We start from the raw sequence: 26,431 nt of genomic DNA, 5'->3' as shown, positions 1-26,431 counted from the left end.
AAAAAAATTAGCCGGGCGAGGTGGCAGGCGCCTGTAGTCCCAGCTACAAGGGAGGCTGAGGCAGGAGAATGGCGTGAACCCCGGGGGGCGGAGCCTGCAGTGAGCCGAGATCGCGCCACTGCACTCCAGCCTGGGTGAAAGAGTGAGACTCCGTCTCAAAAAAAAAAAACAGAACAGAATCATATAATATGCAATATTTTGTGACCGGCTTCTTTCACTTAGCATGTTTTCAAGGTTTACCTATGTTGTAGCATATATCACTACTTCATTTCTTTTTTTTTTTTTTCTTTTTATGGCTGAATAACATTCCATTCTATGTATATACCCAATTCTATTTATCCATTCGTCAGCTAATGGACATTTGGAACATTTCCATCTTTCAGCTATTATGAATAACACTTCTACAACATTTGTGGTCAAGTTTTACACAGATATGTTTTCATTCCTCTGGGTTATATACCTAGAATTGCTAGGTCATATGGTAACTATGTTTAATTGCTTAAGAAACTGCTCAACTGTTTTTCCAAAGTGGCTGTGCCATTTTATATTCCCATCAGCAGCATATGAGGCTTGCAGTATCTCCACATCCTTGCCAGCACTTTGCTATTAAAACTTTCATTGAAACCATCCTAGTGGGTGTGAGTGGCAGCTCATTGTGGTTTTGGTTTGCAATCCCCTGACGACTAATGAGATACAGCATCTTTTCACATATGTATTTGGTAACTGTGTATCTCCCATTAAAATAAAGTCTATTCAGTGCCTTCGCCCATTTTTAAATTAGGTTGTCCTTTTATTATTGAGGTTTAAGAGTTCTTTTTACATTCTAGATAAAGGTCCCGTATCAGATATGCTTTTCAAATATATTCTATAGATTGTCTTTTCACTTTCTTGGTGTCCTTTGAAACACAAAAGTTTTAATTTTGATGAAGTCCAAATTAATCTGTTTTTTGGCTGTTGTTGCTGTTGTTCATGCTTTTGGTGTCATATCCAAGAATCCTTAACCTTGTGCTTCTTTCCAAGATTTTTATCTGTTACATTTAAGTCTGTGATCCATTTTGAGTTAATTTTTCTTTGCAGCATGGTTTGAGAGTCCAACCTCATTTTTTTGCATGTGTCTATTCAGTTGTCCCAACGATACTTGTTGAAAAGACTCCTCTTTCTCCACAGAATGGTCTTGGCACCTGCTATAGACTGAACGTGTGTCTCACCCAAAATTCGTATGTTAAATCCTAACTCCCAATGTGATAGTGTTTGAAGGTGAGGCCTTTGGGAGATGATTAGCCCTTAGTGGTAGAGTCCATATGAATAGGATTAAAGCCCTTAAAAAAAGACCCCCCAAAGAGTTCGCTTGCTCCTTCAGCCATGTGAGGACACAGAGAAAAGATAAGACATTTGTAAACCAGGAAGCAGGCTCTCATCAGACACTGAATCTGCCAGTGCCTTGATCTTGGACTTCCCAGCATCCAGAACCGTGAGAAATAAATTTCTATTGTCTGTTAGCCACCTAGTCTCTGGTATTTCATTACAGCAACCCAAACGGACCATGACAGCACCTTGTTGACAACCAGCTAACTATATACATATATATGGTTTAATTTCTTGACATTCAATTCTATTCCGCTGATCTATATGTGTATCCCTCTGTCAGCCCCACACTGTCTTGGTTACCATTGCTTCAAAATAAGTTTTGAACTCGAAAAATGTGAGTCTTCTTTTTTGGTTCTTTTTTCAAGATTGTTTTGGCTATAATTGATCCCTTGCAATTCCATATGAACTTTAGAATCAGTTTGTCAATTTCTATGAAGAATCCAGCTATGATTCTGATAAGAGACTGCACTGAATCTGTAGATCAGTTTGGGAAATATCGGCACCTTAATGTTAAATCTTCCACTTATTTAAGATAGGAGCTCTATTTAGATCTTAAGTTCTGTCTATAATGTAATGTAGCTTTCAGAGTATGTTTTATACTTCTGTTAAACTCATTCCTAAGTATTTAATTTTTATGACATTGGAAATGAAATTGTTTTAATTCTCAGATTGTTCACAAATCTGGAAAAATATAATTGATTTTTGTACACTGATCTTGTATTCTACAGTCCTGCTGAACTTGTTTAATTGGTGCTAATGCTTTATTTGATACACATCATGTCATCTACAGATAGCTTTACTTCTCCCTTTCCAATTTTGATGTCTTTTACTTCTTTTTCTTGTCTAACTTCCTTGGCTAGAGTCTCCAATACAATGTTGAATATAAATAGAGCAGACATCCCTGTCTTATGCTAGACCTTAGAATGAAAGCAGTCTTTTACATTAAGCATGATGTTACCTTTGGATTTTCTGTAAAGGCACTTTTATCGGGCTGAGAAGTTCCCTCTTATTCCTAGTTGACTGTTTTATAATTAAAGAGTGTCAGATTTTGTCAAATGCTTTTTCTGTGTCTATTAATATCACAATGTGATTTTTTTCTTTTTTTTTTTTTTAAACAGACAAGGGATGGGTAGAGTGGCTCATGTCTGTAATTCTAGCATTTTGGGAGGTCAAGGCGGGAATATCACTTGAAGCCAGGAGTTCAAGATCAGACTGGGAAACATGGTGAGACTCCATCTCTACAAAAAATTTAAAAAATAAAAATCAGACAGGCAGGAGGCTGAAGCAGCAGGATGGCTTGAGCCCAGCAGTTCCAGGCTGCAGTAAGCCATGATCACACCATTGTACTCCAGCCTGGGTGACAGTGAAACCCTGTCTCTTTAAAAAAAAAAAAAAAAAAAAAAAAAAGAGAGAGAGAGAGATGGGTTTATATTTTCTTGTAATGTCTTTGTCTGGCTTTGGTATCAGAGTGATACTGGCTTCATAAAATGAGTTGGAAGGTATTCCCCACGAAGACTTTGTGAAGAATTATATTATTTCTTTAAATGTTTGGTAAAATTCAGCAGTAAAGCCATATGGGCCTAGGCTGTTTCTTTGCGGGCAGTTCTGTGACTACTTATTCAATGTCTTCACATGTTATAGGTCTATCCAGATTGTCTGTTCCTCTTATTGAGTCAGTTTTGGTAGTTTTTGTCTTTCCAAAAATTGTGCACTTCATCTAAACCATTTAATTTACAGGGATACAACTTTTTTTTGTTGTTTTTTTGAAATGGAGTCTCACTCTGTTGCCCAGGCTGGAGTGCAGTGGCATAATCTCAGCTCACTGCAACTTCTGTATCTCAGGTTGAAGCCATTCTCCTGCCTCAGCCTCCTGAGTAGCTGGGATTACAGGCATGCACCACCACGCCTGGCTACTTTTTGTATTTTTAGTAGAGACAGGGTTTCACCATGTTAGCCAGGCTGGACTCAAACTCCTGACCTCAGAAGATCCACCCGCCTCAGCCTCCCAAAGTGCTGGGATTATAGGCATGAGCTACCATGCCCAGCCACAACTGTTAATAGTATTTCTTTATAATCTTACTAATTTTTATAAGGTCACTAGTAATGTCCCCTCTTTCATTTCTAATTTTTTTTTTTCCCCAGATACTCTCTCCCTCTGTTGACCTGGCTGGAGAGTACAGTGGCACAATCATGGCTCACTGTAGCGTCAACCTCCTGGCTCAAGCAATCCTCCCACCTCAGCCTCCTAAGTATCTGGGACTACAGGTGCATGCCCAGATTATTATTATATATTGGGCTGGGGGACTAGGGGGATAGAGATAAGGTCTCACCATGTGGGCAACTGGTCTCGAACTCCTGGGCTCAAGTGATCCTCCTGTCTTGGCCTCCCAAAGTGCTGGGATTACAAGCATATGCCACTGTGCCCAGGAAATCTGAAAAATGTTGAGTTTTTCTCAATCTAGCTAAAAGTTTGTCAATTGTGTTCATCTTTAATGCTCTCTATTGTTTTTGTATTCTGTCATTAATTTTCACTCTACTCTTTATTTGCTTCCTTCTGCTTGCTTTAGGTTTACTCTGCTCTTCTTACCTCAGTCACTTAAAGTGGAAAGTTAAGTTACTGATTTGAGATCTTTCTTATTTTCTTCTCTTTTTTTTTTTTTTTTTTTTTTTGAGACAGAGTCTCACTCTATTGCCCAGGCTGAAGGGCAGTGGCATGATCTTGGCTCACTGCAATCTCTGCCTCCCAGGTTCAAGAGATTCTCCTGCCTCAGCCTTCCAAGTAGCTAGGATTACAGGCGCCTGCCACCACACCCAGCTAATTTTTGTATTTTTAGTAGAAACGAGGTTTCACCATGTTGGCCAGGCTGGTCTCCAACTCCTGACCTCAAGTGATCCACCCGCCTCGACCTCCCCAAGTGCTGGGATTACAGGTGTGAGCCACTGCGCCCAGCATCCTTTCTTCTTTAACAAAGGCATTTACAACTAAGTTTCCCTTTAAGCACTGCTTTAGCTGAATCCCTAAGTATTCCTACATGATGTCTTCATTTTCATTTATCCCAAAGTGTTTTCTGATTTCCTTTTTGATTTCTCCATGGACCCATCAGTCATTTAGGAGTATGTTAACTTACACATATTTGTGAGTTTCTCAAATTTCCTCCTGTTACTTATCGAATTTCTTTCTATTGTGATCAAAGAACAGGATTTGTATTAATTTAATCCTTTTAAATTTACCTACCTTGTTTTGTAGCCCAGCAAAATGCACACATAACACTTGCTATCCTGGAAAATATGTATTTCCAGGATATACATATTTCTATTTGAAAATACATATTTTTGACTGGTGCTGGCTGGTAGTGTGGTCTATACATGTCTGTTAGGTATAGTGGGTTTATTGTACTGATTCCTTCTTGACCTTCCACCAAGTTGTTCTGTCCTCTACTGAAAGTGGGGTACTGAAGTCTCCAACTCTTATTATTGAATTCTCTCTGTTTCTGTCCGTTTTTGCTTCTCTCATTCATTTACTGCATATACCCTAGGACCATTTCCAGAGGCTTTCCACGGTTGTTTTTGAAATAATTTACCCTAAGTTTACTGGGTAAACTGGGTCAGCAGAGTTCCTTATTATGCGAAAAGCTGCATAAATAATTACTTATATGAACAGGATTTTGATGCAAACCTGGGTTGAGAATCACTAATTTATAACATGCTACCACATCTTCTATTTTATTTAGATCTCTTAACAAACCTTTATGGCAAAAATTATCATTCTCACCTTTTACAGGTAAGGAATCAGAAGGCTCACAGAGTGACTTGGCCGGGGTTACACACTAAATACAAGATAGAGCTAGGATATGAATGCAGGTCTCATTATACACCCAGTGATCTACTGATATAGACTGAATTGTGCCGTCCCCTCAAAACTCTTATGTTGACACCCTAACCACCAGTGTGACTTGTATTTCGTTATAGTGCTTTTTAGGAGGCAGAGTTAAATGAGGTCATGAGGGTCCCACCCTGGTAAGACTGGTGTCATTATAAGAGAATGAGACAGTAGAGACTTCTCTGAGAGATAGAGAAAGGCTGCATAAGAAGACAAGAACGCAGCTGTCTGCAAGCAAAAGTGTCCCCAGAAATCAACTCTGCTGGCACCTTGATCTTGAATTCTAGCCTTCAGAACTGTGAGAAAATAAATTTCTGCTTAAGCCACCCAGTCTGCAGTATTTTGTTATGGTAGCCTGAGCAGATTAATATATCTACTCAGTGGAAATCTGGCAGAAACTTTATCAGACTAAAAGGTGGGTGTAATACCGATGAGAACTTGTGAATAATTCTAAGGGAATCATATTTAAAGGTGCTGAAAAATGATATAAAGAAGAGTGCTGGTTTCCTGAAGCAGGCAGTATTTTGGCTATGAAATACCACAATATGGCACAATAATAGCAGTGTTGCAATGATGTCCCAAATTCAAAATCTGAGTGGGACGCGGTACCTCATGCCTGTATTCCCAGCACTTTGGGAGGCCAAGGTGGGAGGATCACTTGAGCTGAGGAATTTTGTAGCAACCCTGTCTCCACAAAAAATAAAAAAAAATTAGACAGGCATGGTGGCAGGCACCTGTGGTCCCAGCTACACCATGGTGGCAGGCTGAAGTGGGAGCATCACTTGAGCCTGGGAGGTCAAGGCTGTAGTGAGCCAAGATCGCACCACTGAGCAAAATCCCGTCTCAAAACAAAAAAGAAGATTCGTTAAGTTTCAGTTTCAGGTCAAAAAAAGGAAAAAGCCAACAGTAAACTCCAACAAAACCAAAAACCTAAAATTAGACTTAAGGAAGTAACTTAGAGGTCTGTATTCAATGTGGAGTTGTAAGGGTAAGCAATTAAAGCCAGTGTTGGAAGCATGTATATATATGTGTGTGTATATATACATACATATGTATATATATACACACATATATACACATATGTGTATATATACACACACATATACATATGTATATATACACACACATATACATATGTATATATACACACACATACACATATGTATATATACACACACATATATACACATATGTGTATATATACACACACACATACATATGTATATATACACACATATATACATATGTATATATACACACACATATACATATGTATATATACACATATACATATGTATATACACACATATACATATGTATATACACACATATACGTGTCTATATATACACATATATACGTGTGTGTATATATATATACACATATATACGTGTGTGTATATATATATACACATATATACGTGTGTGTATATATATACACATATATACGTGTGTGTATATATACACATATATACGTGTGTGTATATATACACATATATACATATATATAAAGAAAGAAATGATAAATAAGGCAAAAGATAAACAATTGAGAAATGTCAATGAAGGCATATAGGAAGTCTCGTGCACTTCTTAAAACGTTTTTGCAGTTTGAAATGATTCCAAACTTTTTAAAAAATCTAAAAGGAAAGAAATGTTACACAAAAATTAAATATTCACCTGTTTTATTAAAGTGTCATAGGCAGCAAGTTGAATAAATGAAGCCTAGCCTTCCACAAGTCCCACGTTCAAATTTGCTTTGCAGACCAATGACATACAGAAGACAGCAGACTTCTGTAAGCCTGTTTCCTCATCTGTTCAATGGAGATAATGACACCTCATAAGGTGAAGAACAACAAGTAAAAACATACTTCCCACTGTCTAGCCCTTGTATAGTTTATACTTGGGAGTTACTGAAATGGTCATTATTTTTTCTCTTTTGAACTATTAAATATGGTGAATTATATTAATAGACTTCCTAATACCAAATGATCCTGTTTCTTGGGATAAACACACTTGGTGATGGTGTATATTACCCCTTTCCAATTCTATTTGTTATATTTGTCACACTGAGAGCTGTTTGAAAAAAAACACGGGTATGATTCCAATTATATGACATTCTGGAAGAGGTAAAACCAGAAACAAACAAACAAAAAACCCAGTGGGTGTTTTGGGGGAAGGCAGGATGAATAGGTGGAACACAGAAGAATTCTAGGGCAGGAAAACTATTCTGTATGATACAACAGTAGTTAATACATGCTATTACACATTTGTCAAAAACAAAGAATGTACAACACTAAGAATGAACCATAATGTAAACCATGGACTTAGGGTGAGGATGATGTGCCAATGTTGGTTCATCAATTGTTTTAGCTTGTTCAGGCTGCTGTAACAAAACACCATCAACTGGGTGTCTTATAAACAATAGAAATTTATTTCTCACAGTTCTGGAGGCTGGAAAGTCCAAATCAAGACCCTGGCTGATTCAGTATCTGGTGAGGACCCACCTCCTGGTTCACAGATGATCATTTTTTTCACTGTGTATTCACACAGCAGAAGGGGCTAAGGAGCTCTCTGTGATCTCGTTTAAGGGCACTAATTCCATTCATGAGGGCTCCATTTTCATCACCCAAAGGCCTCATCTTCAAACACCACCCTACTGGAGATTAAGTTCAACACATGAATTGTAAGGGGACATAAACATTCAGTCTACAGCATTGCTTGTAACAAATGAGCCATTCTGGAGCTTGTGCAATGCTGATGGTGGGGGAGTCTATATTCATGTGGGGGCAAGGGGTTGACGGAAACCCTGTACTTTCCATTCAATTTTGCTATGAACCCAAAAGTGCTCTAAGAAACAGTCTGTCTCTGTATGTATGTGTGTGTGTGTGTGTTTGCACGCATGCATGAATGTATGTATTTAGACTCCCTACCCCAAGAGGGGACAACCAACCTCATTTATGGATACTGGTGAGGAGATTTTTAAGTTTCACTCTTTTCACTCTATTACTTCAATGGATGTATTTAGACTTTGGGTGAGAGAGAGAGAGAGAGAGATTTTTTAAAACATAAATATCTCCTCATCAGTATCCATAAATGAGACTGGTTGTCCCCTCTTAGGATGGAGAGGGGATTACATTTGTTCTGTTGGGAGAGATTTTTTTTTTTTTTTAAACACAAGCCTCAAATGTCCCTCTAAAGAGTCTAATAAATGTGTCTGACGCAGACAGACACCTCTGGGTTTTTCTTCCTTTTAAAATCCCCAAGTGGGCCAGGCACAGTGGCTCACACCAGTAATCCCATCACTTTGGGAGGCCAAGGGGTGGACAGATCACTTGAGGTCAGGAGTTCGAGACCAGCCTGGCCAACACGGTGAAACCCCGCCTCTACTAAAAATACAAAAATTAGCCAGCGTGGTGGCATGCACCTGTGATTCCAGCTACTTGGGAGGATGAGGCACAAGTATGGCTTGAACCCGGGAGGCAGAAGTTGCAGTGAGCCAGGATTGTACCACTGCATGCCTCAAAAAAAAAAAAAAAAAAAAATCCAAGCAAATTCTGATATGCATCTGTAGTTGAAAATCACTATAGTAGAGCAAAAGTTTTATTTTAAAACAATGTAAAATACAGTTGAAAACGAAGGCTGAAGTTGGACTGAAGATAGCTTTGATAGGAAAGAAAGGAAATAAATCTCTATTTCTGTAATAAGAGGAAAAACAAAATAATTGTATGAGAAAATTAGTTTATCCTAAGCAAATATTTTTAGGTGTTATCACCTAAGCTACTAATTAAAAACTGTAAGTTACTTTTCAAAGTTCCCCTCCAGAATCAGAAGCCTTCAAAATTAAAGCCATTATACCTAAACTTCCTCTTGTTTTCTAGAGAAATAAAGCCAAAGAAGCAATAAACTTAAAAACAAGATGCAATACTGGTAGTGAAATAGAAACACACTCTTTCAAAGAGAGATCCCCCCACTTTCTCCTTCATGTCCACTTACTCAATTATCAAATTTTGCTTATTCTATCCAAAGTCTTTGATTTTATCTGATCCTATCTATTCCCACTGCCACCAGCCTGGCTCAAGTATGTGTCAACTGACACCTAGATAACTACAACAGCTCTAAACCAGAATTCTTTTTTTTTTTTTTTTAGACGGAGTCTCACTCTGTCACCCAGGCTGGAGTGCAGTGGAGCCATCTCGGCTCACTGCAAGCTCCGCCTCCTGGGTTCACGCCATTCTCCTGCCTCAGCCTCTCCGAGTAGCTGGGACTACAGGCGCCCGCCACCACGCCCGGCTAATTTTTTGTATTTTTAGTAGAGACGGGGTTTCACCGTGGTCTCAATCTCCTGACCTCATGATCCGCCCGCCTCGGCCTCCCAAAGTGCTGGGATTACAAGCATGAGCCACCGTGCCCGGCCTAAACCAGCATTCTTAACCTCAGACTCTTTGCTCCCCAATTCATCCTACACAGCCCTCAGATTAATCTCAATACCCTTTTCACTGTATCACTTCAATGGATAAGGAACTACAATGTTTTTAACCACTTCTTAGATCAAGTCTAAACTTCTTGGTCCTGCAAGATCCTTTTGTCTGGATTCATTCAATACCATTCTCCGCCAATCTAAACCCAAAACAGTAAGTGTAGATCTTTTTATATTTTTATTATATTCAAGATGTTATATATTCAGTGCACTGGGTCAGCCCACCTAATCAGTAAATCTCAAACACATTCTAAATGTTCTGAATATTTAAAATCCGTAATACTCTTGTGGAACAACTTGAAATCCTAATATACTTAATTCCACCATATAAATCAGGCATAATTTTATTAGAAAGTATATGATATGCATTTACTATTAAAAACCAAAACTACAAGAAAGTATGACTACAAAAAAGTTATGAATTTAAATAAGTGGAGTATAATATAAAGTGTCCAGTTCATTTGAAAATATAAATTATTCACGTTAACAGCTTCTAGTCAAACGATAGTAAGTCCGTTTAAAATATTTTAATAGAGATTAGAGAAGAAAATTAAAATTTGAAATATCCTACCCATTTTTTTCCTATAAGATAATTAAGGAGTAGCTTTATTTTTATTAACAGCATTTCAGTGTTCAGTGAAAGCAAAGTTTGAAAAACCCTTCAGTAAAGCCTTTCCTGTGAGAAGTCAATGTGGCAGACATATGATTCATAGGTGTTCATCTCTGGCCTCATCTTATAGCTCTAACCAATAATCCAATGGCAATACATATTTTCTTTCACAGCCCAGTTTCAAATGTTTTCCTTTGAGAGGTTTATCATAACCTTTGCCCCAAATTCTGACCCCCAACTCCCAGTATCTATAGGTTCCCAAGCCGGGAAGTTCTCCAAAGACATTCTCAATATCAAAACACTTAAAGGAAAATATCTGTCAAGGATCTGGAGAACTCAAACCCTGAATTCAATAATTCCACTTTTGGAATGTACACAAAAGAAATAAAACTAGTAGTATGTGTAAGACTGTTCACTGCAGTGTGATTATTCTAGTGAAAAATTGTAAAAAAACTAAAAGTTCCAATATGAGGGCTTGGTTAAAGGAAATGTTCACAATATATTGAGAAAACAGAACACTCACATGAAAAATCTGAATGCTGAGAACAAAAACCCAATCTACACTATTCTCTATACTTTCGAAAAATATTTCATAACTTAAGAAATCAGAATATAGCTGGGCGCAGTGGTTCACACCTGTAATCCCAGCACTTTGGGAGGCCAAAACGGGTGGATCACCTGAGGTCAGGAGTTCGAGACCACCCTGGCAAACATGGGGAAACCCCATTTCTATTAAAAATACAAAAATTAGCAGGGCGTGGTGGTGGGCTCTTGCAATCCCAGCTACTCGGGAGGTTGAGGCAGGAGAATCACTTGAACCCAGGAGGCAGAGGTTGCAGTGAGCTGAGATTGCACCATTGCACTCCAGCCTGGGTGACAGAGCAAGAGTCCATCTCAAAAAAAAAAAAAAGAAAAGAAAAGATATCAGCATATAAAATTTGAATATGGAAATATTATTTTATCTTCCAAATTTTCTATGATAAGCAGTATACTTATACAAGGAAAAAACTTTCAAAAAGTAGAGCTGAAAGCATATGTTTACTATGATAAAGCTTATCGACCTACCTAAAACATTGAATTTCTGTACTTTTCACTAGTATTTTTTCAACTGAGTATGCTGTTATTTCATCAGAAGTTCTGATCTTTATGGTCTTTATGAAGGAGAAAAATTATCTCATATCTAAAAGTTGAATTATTTTTGGGGGGGGGTTAAAAAAAAAAAGACAAATCTTTCCAGTAGATGACATAAAGGGTTCGTTCCCTCAGTAGTAAAAAATTGCAAAAACTTGCCTTCATTCAATTCATATCCATTAATGAATTTAATAACCACTGTAATATATCTGTTTTAAGAACACTTATGAGGGTTTTCAAATTTCAAATTAGGAATTAGCACATATAGAATGCACTTTTCTTCCCAAATCATATTAACTCAAAGCCAGAAATTCAATTTTAATCTTCAATAGGCACACAGTGGTCATTCGAATGCTGTGAAAAAATGAACAGATCAGAAAGCAAAGAGTTTATGTAAAGACATAAAATGGTGGACATGGTAGAATACTAAAATTATAAAGAAACATTTTTTTCAAATAAATGAACCAGAACCACTGCATAAAGAGAATAGGCAAGGAAGAGAATCAGAGATGGTATCAAAACCTAAAAGAAGCCATAAAATAGACAAATTATATGTCACTAGCAAAGTGGAAAACTCTGAAGCCTAACCTGCAAACAAAGAAATCAATAAGAACAAGCTGATTCACACTACCTACCCACAAACAGGAGGCTTCAGACAGATCATCCAGGTACTATCCCTCCTTAAGGTAGTGAGGAGTTGGGCTCAAAATCAGGTTTGTTGAAAGTCTACAAAACAGCTATCAAATGCCCAGATTTCCTCCTCCACTCTTCACAACCAGACAACCATCCTTCAGTAATCCCTTCAAATGGGCGCTCCAATGCAGGTGAGAGTGGGGGTGAGGTGCCTTATTGAAAACAGAATTACATGAGCACAACAGTAAAAACCCAAGCTCCTTTTCTAAAATGAGTTCTCAAAAATGGCGGCCAGATATACATTCTCCCGGCAAGAGACTGGAGACTCAGGGAAACTGACTAGCCCAAGAGAAACAAACCTATGAGTATATGCCCTCCACCCCCCACAAAAAAAATGGCCACCAGCTATCTCTCCACCCTTCAACAAGCCACACTTACAGAGCTTCCAATTCAGTTTTTGGCACTTCATTCTTAAATATGAATGGACAGCCACAAGACTACCAGACATCTGGGGAAAGCCTCAATAAAGAAAAGACAACAATGGTAACAAAATTTTTAAAACTATCATTAATATCCCCGGAAAGAGTACAGCATCTATGAAACAACACAAATATACTATAAAATAAGAATGAGAGGCCGGACACGATAGCTCATGCCTGTAATCCCAGCACTTTGGGAAGCCGAAGAGGGTGGATCACTTGAGGTCAAGAGTTCAAGACCAGCCTGGCCAATATGGTGAAACCCCGTCTCTACTAAAAATACAAAAATTAGCCAGGCGTGGTGGCAGGCCCCTGTAACCCCAGCTACTCATGAGGCTGAGTCAAGACAATGGCTTGAGCCCAGGAGGCGGAGGGTGCGGTGAGCCAAGATCACGCCACTGCACTCACTTGGGTGACTGAGCAAGACTCTCTATCCAAAAAAAAAAACAAGCAAGTTAGATAAAACCAAGTAAAGGCAAAGATGTGGGCAAAAAAGAACTCTCAAGCACTCAAGTAGGCACATAAATTAATTCTCCCATTCTATGCCCAAGGAATCACAATCTTGGGTATATATCCTAGAGAACTTCTACACAGCCCCATAATGATGTACAAGTAAGAGTATATATAACACAGGGTATTTGAAATAGCAGAAAGGCAACTCAGGGGTCAATTCCTAGGGAATGAAAAGTAAAATGTGGTAGATCTGCATTACAGAATTCTACATTAGACACAACTATATGTACATACAACAAAACAGAAAGATCCCCGAATCAATGTTGAATAAAAAAGAAAAAGACCTTTGCAAGGTCTATAACACAATACCTAAACACACACAGCTCCACTACATATTTTACAATGTTTCATATACAATCAAGGAATGTACCAACCACAATGTTATACGAAGAGGTAACAGAAGTAGGGCTCAGAAATTTAAGATAAAAATTTAAAGGACCTTGTATGATCTGATGTGTGACAAGAACTGAAAAGCATAATTCATTCTAAAGTTCTTTTTACCTAACATCCAAATAATAACAAAAACTTCCGAGAACTAAAGGCCATGATCTCCCAGCTTATAAAGGTCCATGGAATGCCCTTAAACAAAAAAATACCCATACCCAGACACATCATCATGGAATTTCAAGGGTTAAAAATATCCTAAAAGCTTCTAGAGATTGGGGGTAAGGGAAGATCACATACAAATGAAGAATTAGATTGGCTTTGGATTTCAACAGTAACCCTGGAAGAAGGAAAACAACAGAACTATGACTTGCAAACTTGAAGTAAAAGTTACTTTCAACTCAGAATTTTATACCCAGACAAATTATTGATCAAATGCGAAGGCAGAATAAAGATTTTTTTCAGTCATGTAGGATGACAGGAAGTTTTTGTTTTCCATGTATCCTTTCTCAGAAAGCTACTAAAAAATGTACTCCAAGGAAATAAGTAAACCAAGAAAGAAAATACAGGAAACAGTAAACGGGAACCAGTACGACAGAGGGCAAAGAAGTTTAAGGATGATGAAAAGAGAAGTCCCTGGATAACAACTATGAAATAGGCCTAGAAAGTAACCAGTCCTAATTGCATTAAGAGGTTCCAGGTTAGCTGTCTCAGGAAATGAAGCGAACAACAACAAAAAATAGTAACTTGTAGAAAAACAAAAATTTATTAAGAGAAGAAATGGTATCACAGTACTCTACATGGCTCAGCTGTGAACATTTATAGAGTTACAATATTGTAAACACTAAATATTGGTTTAGTAGACACACCTGTGATAACTATAGTTGGAGGATGGTAGAGACTGTGTGCATGTGGCAGGTGACGTGAATATATATGTGAAACAGGAACATCTTGCTTAGAAGAAAGCCAATAATATCTATAATTGCTATATCATGAAATAGCAATAAAAGCAAGTCACTGTATTTATAAATATGAAAGCAAATACAAGAGGAAACAGCTAGAAGAAAGAAAATGGTAGCTTTTCAAGTGCAGAGGCTGGGACAGGGAACAGCTGCTTTTCAGGTATTCTAATTTTAAAATTTTATTTTTTTAATGTTGATAAAACAAGGAACTTGAACAATCTCACAACGTTTATATTAGATCTTCAGTATTATTTCATGGTGTTAAAACTACATCTAGTTTGTTCTGCCAAAGAGACTGAACTGCTAAAACCAATCTTTAACGATCAATGTGAACACAGTACAAACAGCCCTATTTGAATCCCAACTCCACTACTTTGTGAAGTAAGGCAAGTTACCCAATCACCTTGCACATGTAATCACCTCCTTAAAATGGTTTTGCAAGAACAAGTAAGTGAAAGCACCTGACGCAGAATCTGACCCATCAATAGATGTTCGTACTTTCGCCCGGTCTTTCTGTTCCCTAGCCGACCCCAAGCTGCCTATTCTGACCCCAAGCTGCCTTGGTTGCTCACAGAGTACATAGGCACTCATGGATAACTCAGCACATATCCCTCCTCACGCTGGAAAAACAATCATGATGAGTAAGCAGACTTATCTTTGTATATGAAGGGCAGCATTATTCTTGTTATATGAAGGAGATTATCTCCATTATCCACATTCTGGATTACTGCCTGCTTTCAACAACTGTCCCAACTAGTCTACAGCACTTGGACAGAACCATTTTTTCATGTTGTTTTGTAGGTTTGTAACATCTTTAAAAAAAGAAAGAAAGAAAGAAACGTACATTCCCACAGTCTTCGTCCGTACTCTTCCAATGTACAACCTCAAAATTTTCTAATGCAGGCCCTATCTGGCCCTCAGGTGGCCTCAGGCCATCTCCTGCTTACTGCAGCAAAAGAGAGAAATCAGCCCAAATCAGCTAGTTTAACTGTTTACCATTTCCAATGTTTTCTTCCCTATTATGGCTAAATTCATAACACCATGCAAAGTACAAAGATACCTTAAAACAAAACAAGGAGTTATCTTTATCACTAGGTCAGTCATCTTTACTTGCAAGACCAATCAAAGGTCTTAATTGATTTTATACACAGTATTCATACATCTAAAAACAATCTGGCAGACTTAAAAGCATGGACATCATAAATCATTAAAACTGTATTTTATCATTAATTCAACAAACACTGTGCTAAAACACTGAAGATGAAAAGAATAAGATATAATCCTATTCTCAAATGTAAAGGGAAAAGGGAAAAGGACCATCGAGAGCAACAGAGAATAGAGAAAATAATGCAGGAAACAACTGACAGCAATTCCAGGTTACGTATAAAATAATTATTAACATAGTTGAGACTAAAGAAAATTATAAAAATTGAACACAGCTCTGAGCCTGACAGTCAAAGTATAGAGAAACAGGATGGCTTAACAAAACAAAAATAATCTAATAAAACCAGTCATTAGTTTAAAAAAAAAAGCTTAATACTGGGGTCTTAGGAAGAATTTGTCTCTAAGGTCTGTATTTTATAGGAACCAGTAAGTAAATCAGAAATTTCTTCATTAGATATTAATGAAGAAAATATGGTTTTAATGGCCCCTTTTGGTAAGTATCAACTCTAAGATGTATATTAAATCATAGTTCTGTGAAGAAACTTCTACGAGAACCACCTTATAAAGTAACATAATGCGGCTGGGCGCGGTGGCTCATGCCTGTAATCCTAGAACTTCGGGAGGCAGAGGAGGGCGGATTGCGTGAGCTCAGGAGTTCGAGACCAGCCTGGGCAAGACGGTGAAACCCCGTCTCTACTAAAATACAAAAAATTAGCCGAGTGTGGCCGCATGCCCTTGTAGTCCCAGCTACTCAAGCAGTCTCAGGCAGGAGAACTGCTTGAACCAGGGAGGCGGAGGTTGCAGTAAGCCGAGATCGCGTCACTGCACTCCAGCCTGGGCAACAGAGCAAGTATCCAAAAAAATAAATAAATAAAATAAAAAATACCATAATGCAAGTATAGTGATTTCAGGTGATACCTTTCTAATTTAGTTTATTCTATGTTCTCATAAATGTATGTTTTGTTGCCCTACAGGACTGTAAACTCCTCAAGGCTTATGTTGTCTGCTTCCATTTGAACTGCCTTTACTATTTAGTAGAGCGCTTTACAGTTGCTACTCAACTATAATAACTGATAAAATGTTATGCAGTCCATATTTGTAGTATTACCTTTCCCTGCTACACTATAAATTCCATGAGAACAGGGACAGTGAGTTTTGATCGCGACTATATCCCCCCAAATCTAGAAGATAACTCTACAAGTATTCGCTGATTGAACGGATTAAATAAAGAAAACAACGAAAAAGTATGAAAGGAGAGAAATAATTTAAATGGCAGTAACTTTAGGTCTAAGGTTGTTCTCAACAAGAACTGGAAGACCTTAGGTAAGTTACTTAACATTTGATTGTCAATGCTTTCATCTGTAAAATAGAAAAATTAACAGATACTGCAGATTCAAATGTTTTTAATATATGTAAAGCATTTAACACAATACCTGAAAAAAGAACTCAATAAATGTTAATTCCTTTACTTTCTCTTATGTCTCATCTATCCATAAAACAGTGTCTTCCAAGAATATATTATTTCAGTAAAAATACAACATAACTGATTCTCACTTTCCTTTGAAAAATTAATTTTTCATCTCTTTTATCTTTAAAAAGGAGGGAAAAATAACTTGTGGCTGCTTTCAAAATATTACAAATGCAAAAGCTAGTTAAGAAAAAAATAATGTCGAGAATGAGCCTTGCTGGTGGCATCTGCCTGTAGTTCCAGCTAGTGGAGAGGATGCCTTGAGGCCAGGAGTTCCTGTTCAGCCCGGGAAACAAAACAAGACTCCATCTCTTAAGAAAAAAAAAAAAAGCAGGAGGGGGGAAATCACTTCATCTACTAATAGAGATTTTTAAGCAACCGTTTATTTAAGAAAAAAGGGTGAAATTCAAGTTAATATTACTTGACGTACGTTTCTGAAAAAAAAAAAATACTCTGCAGAGCTGGGTGTGGTTGCCCAAGACTAGTCCCAGCTACTTGGGAGGCTGAGGCAGGAGGACAGTTTGAGCTCAGGAGTTGGAGCACAGCCTGGGCAACAGAGCGAGACCCCATCTCTTTAAAATGCAAACAAAAACTCGGCAATCGTTTGTTCTGAGTTGAAACCTTAAAAATCAAATATTTTGAACGCTTTCATTTAAAAGTGGAACACGACTCAATCCTAAAACATTACTTCATGACGACTTCCTTGACTCCAGTCATCCTTCAGTTTTCTCCTCCCGTTTTGAGCTTAATCCGATACCTCGCAGTTTCCCTCGCATCGCACACGCGGTGTGCAGACCAAGTTCTGTCATTCCTATAATTACCACACCCCCGATCAGCCGCTCCGGGCCCATGTTGTTATGACACCGCTAAACTGCAGCCGGCCGTCTACACCCCCCCGCTTCCCCCACCTCCCTCCGGGCCGCCGGCTCCGACCCAGTCTGTAACTTGTGAATTCCCAAGACGGTCCCTTCTTGCCAGGGTTAGAATTTTCACACGCCACCCCTGCTCCTTCGTGCCTCTGTCACCGCGCTCTGCGCGGCCCACCCCCGCCTCCCGCCCGCCGCCCGGCCGCGGCGCAGGCTCCGCGCTCGCCTCCTCTCCGCCCGCTGCCTGGGTGCCCCGCAGTCCCCGGCGCCGCTTACAGACCCGCCGCCGCGCCACGCCACGCCGCGCCGCCCCGCCCCGCCCCGCCTCGCCTCGACCGGCGTTCCCGATGGCGATCACACCAGGGCTCCCCACCCCCACCCTCTCCTCCGCCGGCCGCGCGGCCGTTAGGACAGCCGGGCCCGTGACGCACGGACGCGGTGCGAGCGTCCGGGCCCAGGAAGCCCGGCTCTAGGCCCTGCCGGCGCCAGCCCTCGCCCCAGGGCCTCTCCTGAGTCCCTCCGGGACTGCCCGGATCTGCCCGCGGGAGGGGGAGGGGCCGGGGCCGCAAGGCCCCAGCACTCACCAGGCTCAAGGCAACCGATCCCGGTGCCACCGCTGAAGTGAGCCCCTCGCTCGCCCGCCCGCCGTGCCGCTCCCGCGCACAACCTCGAAGAGCTGGCCCGCGCCTCGGCGGTGCTCACCAGGCCTCGCTCTCCGCCGCCTCGCACCGAGAAGCTAGACTCAGCTCAGCCGGCGTTCGCAGTGCGCCTGCGTGCGGGGGCCGGCCCCAGCGCCTACGCGCGCCCCTCCGGCGCTTGCCGCAGAGGCTGCCGGGAGACGTAGTCTTGTAACGCTCTCTCGCCGGACATTCCTAACGGTTAGCGCCCAGCCTGTGAAGAGTCTGGGGTCGGGGAGGCGGTCTCGCTAAGAAGGAGGTTTGCAGACCATGGCAAAGGTTGGAGAAAGTTATATGGACAAACCTGTCTTTGCTAAGTTCTTCCAGGGCGGATCGATGCTCACCTCTGTATAGCTTCTAACATAGTAGGTACCTAATACGCGTTGATGGAATGAATGATGGAATGATTGAAGGCTGAGGGAGTATTACAAAATTAGTAGGTCAGCGCCTCGTGTCTAAAGGGCTCACACACAGCATGAATGCAGGAAGATTCTGGACATTCCTTTTTTAATTATCTCCCATCCCCTTTGCTTGATAATGTATGAGTAGTATCAAAAATAATTAAGGGCCGGGCGCGGTGGCTCACACCTGTAATCCCAGCACCTTGGGAGGCCGAGGCGGGTGGATCACTTGAGGCCAGGAGTTTGAGACTAGCCTGGGCAACAGGGCGAAACCCCGTCTCTACTCAAAATACAAAAATTAGCCGGGGGTGGTGACGGGCGCCTAAAGTCCCAGCTACTCGGGAGGCTGAGGTGGGAGAATCACCTGAGCCCGGGGTTGACGATGCGACTGCAGTGAGCCGAGATCGCGCCACTACACTCCAGCCTGGGCAACTGGAGTGAGACCCTGCCTCAAAAATAATAATAATAATAACAATAATAATAATAATAATGAAACTACATGAAACACATACTCATTTTACTCTCAAGTGCTCTCAAACGAAAACTTGGAGCAAATGATTGTTAATGTTAAATTTGATGGAATTCTTTGGGGGAGCAAATGGAGTAGTGGCTTCAAAAGAAGAAAAACTGAAGCCAGCCTAGCAGGGGTCACGGAATAGTAGATAGATTTAAAATACATGCCAAGAAGCAAGGTGAAAGAGATGAGGTAGATTAATACATTTATAAATGTCCCAGGGAAGAGGAGAGGAGAGAGGACCACTCTACCTGAATCCTAGGTTATGCAATGTTCATTTGTCCTGGACTTCTCTCTGCTGCATCAGCATTCTCCCGCTGATGTTGTGTTTACTAAGATCGGAGTTGAGTTTGAGCAAGGGGGCTGGGGAAAGGGAAGTTGTGTTCAACAGGAGAGACTTAAGAGCAAGTTTGCCTGACCACAGCTAGACTGAAGACAGATCACCTTATTCCAATAAGGAACTAAGACTGATTATTCAGAGCCGGTCTTCAGTCTTTGGGAAAGCTGATTTATTTCCGGTTCACCCTTATTCCTAGCTAGTCCTTGATGGTCCCATCCAAAAGTCTGGGGTATTTACTAGGGCCTCTTCTCTTTGGTGGGCCTTCTAAGCACCATGAGACAGCCATAAGCTCTGCTCCCTTTTTCAGCCACTGCTTTCAGAGTCAGCAATCACCTTAGCTTTGGAAAAATGATGGCAAATATCAGGCTCACCTCTGGTGGCTTTCTTTTTCTTCCAGATCTTGCACTCACAAATTCTCACCTCCTGGGTAGCTCTTCAGTACATTAACGTTTTTATATTTTGTTCAGTTGTTCTCTGTAGTGGAAAGGTTGATTGAAAATAACAGTAGGCCATTGCTGGAAGTTGAATTCCTATGTATGTTACTTTTACAAAAATGTTATCATACCATACATGGTGTTTTATAAGCTAATGTCTCTCTGACAATATCATTTTATATTTTGAGAAATTTGAAAGTATAGAACAGTATTTTTTACTATCACAAACAATGCTGCTGTGAACATTCTTGTACATCTCTACTGTGTATAGGGAAACTGCTAGATCCTAGGACATTGCATCTTTAACCTTACTATATGTATTAGGCAGAAATCTAAGATGGCCCCCATAATCTCTGGTCCCTGGTGTTGCCTATATAATCTCCACCCCTTGAGTGTAGGTGGGACCTTTGACTTACTTCTAGCCAACAGAATATGGCAAAGTTGATAGAATGTCACTCCCATGATTCCGTTTCATTATATAAGACTGTCTTTCCAGACTGGAGCTAGAGATTTCACTGGCCTTGAAGAAGCAAGCTGTCATGTTGTGAACTGCCTATGGAGAAAACTAAATGGCAGGGAACTGCAGATGGCTTCTAGAACTTGAGTACAGCCTCCAGCTGACAACCAGTAAGAAGCCAGGGCCCTCAGTCATACAACCACAAGGAAATGAATTCTGCCAACAACCTGAGAGGTCCCCTCCAGATGAGAAGACAGCCTGACTTACACCTTGATAGCAGTTTTGTGAGACCCCGAGCAAAGAAAACAGATAAACTGTGCCTAGACTCCTGGTCTACAGAAACTGTGAGATAATAAATGTGTCTTAAGATATACTATGTTTATGCTAATTTATTATACAATAGAAAACTAATAACACTAGACATTGCTGGATTATTTCATAAAGTGATTGTACCAATTTGTACTCTATAAATGGTATATAAGATACTCTTTACTTGCTAACAGTTAGAAATGTCTGGCTTTTTAAATTTTTGCTAATCTAACATATAAATTACTTGAACATAAAAACATGAAAAATAAATATTTACTTAGAATTATGTATTCTGTTGTATTTCTTTTCTGTTGCATAAATGCAATTAAATAAAATAGCAGGCTGGGGACAGTGGCTCATGCCTGTAATCCCAGCACTATGGGAGGCTGAGGCAGGAGGATCACTTGAACCCAGGAGTTCCAGACCAGCCTGGGCAACATAGCAAGACCCCATCTCAACACACAAAAAAATTAGTCAGGCATGGTGAGTCGCACCTGTAGTCCCAGCTATTCAGGAGGCTGAGGTGGGAGGATCACTTGAGACCAGGAGTTTGAGCACACCACTGCACTTCAGTGTGGGTGGCAGAGCAAGATGTTGTCTCAAAAAAAAAAAAAAAAAAAAAAGCAACTAGTAGTAATAAATAGAGGGACTAATTAAGCAAATAATATGTATGAGAAAAATACAACAATTTCATAAGGTTTCTTTCTTTCCTCTGGTATAGCAATTTAGCTCTATTGCATATTTGAATTTTGTAGGCTATATCATCCTATATTCTTGAGATAAATAATTGTAAGAATTTTTTAAAGAATGTATACAATAGAACTAATGAAATAGATATTACCTATATTAAATAAAAAATAATGACATATTTCTTTCTGTCCCATGATAGCTTGAGATATTTTTATTCTTTCTGTTTCCTTTTCCATTAATACTTTTCTGAACTACTTGGGATCTTAAGGACATTTTTCTTTTCTTTTGTGTGATAGTAAAACTGAATACAGTCAAACATAAAACTAATTTTGACTTGCAGCTTTGCTCCTCTGCCTACATTACACTGCTTCTGTTGTCAAAGTAATGACATAAAGCTAAATATTCTGTAAACAAAATTGTTGGAGCACAAAATACTTAGGATTTTATTTACTAGCACAGCACATTTTTAAACTTGTAGGAATTCATTTCCAGCTCTCCGAAAGGTCCATCCACTTTGTATATTCAGGTAAACCTGCTGTTTGTCTATCAATCATGTCCTTTGCATCTATAAACTAACCATGTAGGCGTTCCATATGTGAAATGACTATCATTTTTAAACACTCTGAAGTACATTGGATGTCATCCTCAGTTAAACCCCATTTCCCCAGAGAAAATGGTTTATGCACTTCTAACTCTTCAGCAAAATAACAACAAAAGAATTGAGCTTATAAAATTGAAGTTAGATTTCAAGTAAGTTTACAGCTGTAGTAAAGAAATCCAGAAAGTTCTGTTTAATTTGCCTTTTTCTGGAGACTTTTTTTAAAAGTTCTGAAACAATCTTATTTCCAGAAAGTTGGCCTATTTTTCTTTGTTGGAGTTTTTATCGCAACCTACACATAACATTGAACAACTTCAAGTCAGTGAGTTTATCCTTGTAGGCTCCTTATGGCCTCTTCGAGGATTATCAGACAGTTTCGGAGAAACAGCAGGTTTATTTCTGTTTTATTATAAACCTTCTCTCCATTCTCATCTTCAGTGTATTTATAAATTGAAGCAGACCATGCTGTTTTGTTCTACACTCAGATATTTTATGGCAAGCCAACATTTTAACATCTTTTCTGTGGCCAGCTTCAGTGATAGCCACCTTATAGACACATGTTTAAGGAAGCTATCTCCTTCCATTTCTATAAAGTCAAAAATTTTATTAAGTGCTTCTGTACATTTTGAGGAAATTGAAATGACCAAAAACTTTCATTATCAAAGCCTCCATATCTGAGGTAAGCAAATCACAACTATCTTTTGGCATTGTTTAGCAGATGAGATCCTTTCATTTTATTTGGTGAGAAGTTAAGAGACAGAATAGAATTCGTCAAAATTATCATTTACATCAAAAGCAGATAAATGAGCCAAGTCTAGTTTGTATTTGGCCAAGACATGATACCCTTTGTTTTATGTTTCTGTGATTTTGTGAAAATCTTAATAGAAATCAAGGTGACGATCTGAAACTTCAGTTTTCAAGTCAAATTACCTAAGAGCTAGAGGGAACACTTTTTTTTTTTTTGATATAGAGTCTTGCTCTGTCACCCAGGCTGGAGTGCAGTGGTGTGATCTCAGCTTACTGCAGCCTCCACCTCCCAGATTCAAGTGATTCTCCTGACTCAGCTGCCAGAGTAGCTGGAACTAACGTGTGCACCACCACACCTGGCTAATTTTTTTGTATTTTTAATAGGGATGGGGTTTTGCTATGTTGGCCAGACTGGTCTCAAACTCCTGGCCTCAAGTGATCCACTCGTTCGCCTTGGACTCCCAAAGTCCTGGGATTACAGGCCTTAGCCACCACACCCAGCATAGAGAACACTTTCTGAATCAGGAAATGTAACTTTACATAGTTTCATAGAGTGATGCAACAATGGATTATAATTATTGTGAACTGTACATCATGGTTGCAAACATCAGTGGGCAGGAAAAAAATAACAGTGACTACGTAAGGTGTCTATGATCAATGACATTTTTATCTCTCCATTTTTAGTTGTTCCTTCCTTCCTTCCTTCCTTCCTTCCTTCCTTCCTTCCTTCCTTCCCTCCCTCCTTCCTTCCTTCCTCACTCTCTCTTTCTTTTTCTTTTCTTTCTTTCTTTTTTTTTTCTTTTGAGACGGTCCAGGCTTAAGTGCAGTGGCGCGATCCCGGCTCACTGCAAGCTCCGCCTCCCGGGTTCACACCATTCTCCTGCCTCAGACTACCGCCGCCCGCCACAACATCAGGCTAATTTTTTGTATTTTTAGTAGAAAAGAGGTTTCACCGTGTTAGCCAGGATGGTCTCCATCTCCTGACCTCGTGATCCGCCGGCCTCGGCCTCCCAAAGTGCTGGGATTACAGGTGTGAGCCACCGTGCCCGGCCGTCTTTTCTTTCTTATTATGTTGGACAGGACCTCTAATTGATTGTTGATGAGTAGTAAAAGGAAGCATTTATTGTCTCATTCATTATTTCACAGGGAATCATTCTAATGTTTAATCATGAAATACTTGTTTTTGGTAGCTATCCTTTAATGAATTGTCTATCAGGTGATTTTTCTCTAAATATTGAGATGAGCACAACCTTTAGTGTATTTATATGGTGAGTTACACTAATTGATTTTTGAAAGTTAAATTATCCTTGCATTTCAGAGGCAAACCCAAGTTGACTATGATTTACTTATTTACACAGAGCCAAATTATAATTGTTAATATTTTCTTTAGAATTTGTACATCTACTTACATAATTTAATTCATCTATAATTTTTTTATCTTGACTGTTTTCTATTTTTTGGCATCAAGGTTATACTTGCCCTAAAAAATTTGTCTGGGAGTGTTCCCTCTATTTCTGTTCTCTAGAAGATTTTATTTAATATTGGAATAATCTGTTCTTTGAATATGTTGTAGAATTCACTAATAAAGTCAAAATCATCTTAGCCTGTTGTATTTACCTGTTTGCTTGGTAGGTAAATTTTTAAATACCAATTCAATTTATTTAATAGATATTAGAAAATTCAGGATTTCTAGTTCTTCAATCAATTTTGGTAAATTATATTTTTCTAAGAAAGTCTACATTTTGTCCAAATTTTGACTTAGCACAAAACTGTTTCTAGTTACTACTTTTAGATCTCTAGTGTCTTGGTTACATTCTTCTATTATTAACAATTTCTATTTGTACCTTTTCTTATATTTTCTTGATCAGTCTTACCAAAGGTTCGTCTGTTTCTTTAATCTTTACCAAAAAACAGCTATTCATTTTATTGTTCTCTGCATTGGATATTGTTTTTATTTCATTATTTTCTGTTTATATTTTCTTTCTTCAAGTTTGCTCTGATTTTTTCTTATCTTAATCTAGATGTCTGCCTAGCTCATTGATTTATTCTTTTATTTTTCTTAATATAACCCTTAAGCTTAGAAAGAATTTAAGCACTATTTTAGCTTTATGTCACAAGCTGTGGTAGTAATATTTTCATTATCATTCAGTTCTAAATATTTTCTATTTTGTTATGTTTTCATGACCCATGGGATATTATTTTGAAGATTATATCTAATTTCCAAACAGATTTATTTTAAGCTATTTTAAAAATTGAATTATATGTTAATTGCATAATGGATGATGGCCCAAGAACATAGACCAACTGAGAATATCTTTAAAACTGTTGAATTTAGTTATTTCTTATCTAGGGTCTTTGGCAAAAAGTAAATAAATAAAAAGAAAATTGTTAAATTTGGAATATGGTCAATATACATAACTGTTCAGTGTCTATTTAAGAGGACTATGTATTCTGTCATTGTTGGGTGGGGAATTCTATACCTATAAATCAAATAAAAATTGTGTAACTCAATTCTATATTCTCACTAATTTTTTTTTTTTTTACTGGGTCATCTACAAGTTACTGAGAGAGCTGTTAAATCGTTATGATAGTGGATTTGTCCCCTTTGCCTATAATTCTGTCAGGTTTTGCTTTAAATAGTTTGAGTCTATGCTATTAAATACATATGGGCTTAGCTTTATTTCTATTCCTGATGAATTAAACCTTTTGTTATTATCAGGTAGCCATTTTTATCCCTAATAATCCTTTTCAACTTAACGTCTATTTTGTCAGATTTTATTTTATTTTATTTTATCTTTTGGAGACAGGGCCTCAATTTGTCACCCAGGCTGAAGTGCAGTGGTGTGATTTCGACTCACTGCAGGCTCCACCTCCTGGGCTCAAGTGTTCCTCCTGCCTCAGCCTCCCAAGTAGGTGGTACTACAGGCACGTGTCAGCATGCCTGGCTAATTTTTGTATTTTTTGTAGAGAGCAAGACTCATATTGCCCACGCTCGTCTTGAACTCCTGGGCTCAAGTGATCTGCCCTCCTTGGCTTCCCAAAGTGCTGGGATTACAGGCGTGAGCCACTGCAGCCAGCCTATTTTGTCCAATTTTAATATAGCTATACCAGCTTTCTTTTGGTTAGTGTTTGCTAATTACATTTTTTCCGTTTTTTTATTTTCGATCTTTCTGTAGTTTAATGATTTTTGTTATGTCTCCTACAAACAATATGTAGTTTTTAAAAATACAATTTCTCAATCTGTGATTTAACTAGCAAGTTTAATCCAAATTACACATATTGTGATCACATATACATTTGGAATTATTTCTACCATTCTGTGTTGTTTAATC

At 38.9% G+C, this 26,431-nt stretch overlaps 2 protein-coding genes across 6 annotated transcripts in view; one reads left to right on the top strand and one right to left on the bottom strand.

Moving 5' to 3' along the window:
• KPNA1 (karyopherin subunit alpha 1) overlaps positions 1–18,694 on the bottom strand; it is a 92,897-nt gene extending 74,203 nt beyond the window's left edge. Inside the window, exon 1 of one of the 3 annotated variants that reach the window (XM_032150019.2) lies at positions 18,517–18,694. The gene's annotated coding sequence lies outside the window, so the exon portion shown is untranslated. Of the gene's footprint in view, positions 1–18,212; positions 18,281–18,516 lie in introns of those variants that run through there. The other 2 variants (XM_032150020.2, XM_058437428.1) reach the window with 2 other exon arrangements.
• Positions 18,695–18,776: 82 nt separating this feature from the next.
• DTX3L (deltex E3 ubiquitin ligase 3L) overlaps positions 18,777–26,431 on the top strand; it is a 55,100-nt gene continuing 47,445 nt past the window's right edge. For 2 of the 3 annotated variants that reach the window (XM_058437425.1, XM_058437424.1), the window contains exon 1: positions 18,777–18,974. The gene's annotated coding sequence lies outside the window, so the exon portion shown is untranslated. Of the gene's footprint in view, positions 18,975–22,672; positions 24,130–26,431 lie in introns of those variants that run through there. The other variant, XM_058437427.1, reaches the window with a different exon arrangement.

The sequence above is a fragment of the Hylobates moloch genome, unplaced genomic scaffold (assembly GCF_009828535.3).
Source record: "Hylobates moloch isolate HMO894 unplaced genomic scaffold, HMol_V3 SCAFFOLD_4, whole genome shotgun sequence".
NCBI classification, from domain to species: Eukaryota; Metazoa; Chordata; class Mammalia; order Primates; family Hylobatidae; genus Hylobates; species Hylobates moloch.
Note: the sequence above shows the minus strand (reverse complement) of the source record. Positions and strands in the feature narration are given on the sequence as shown.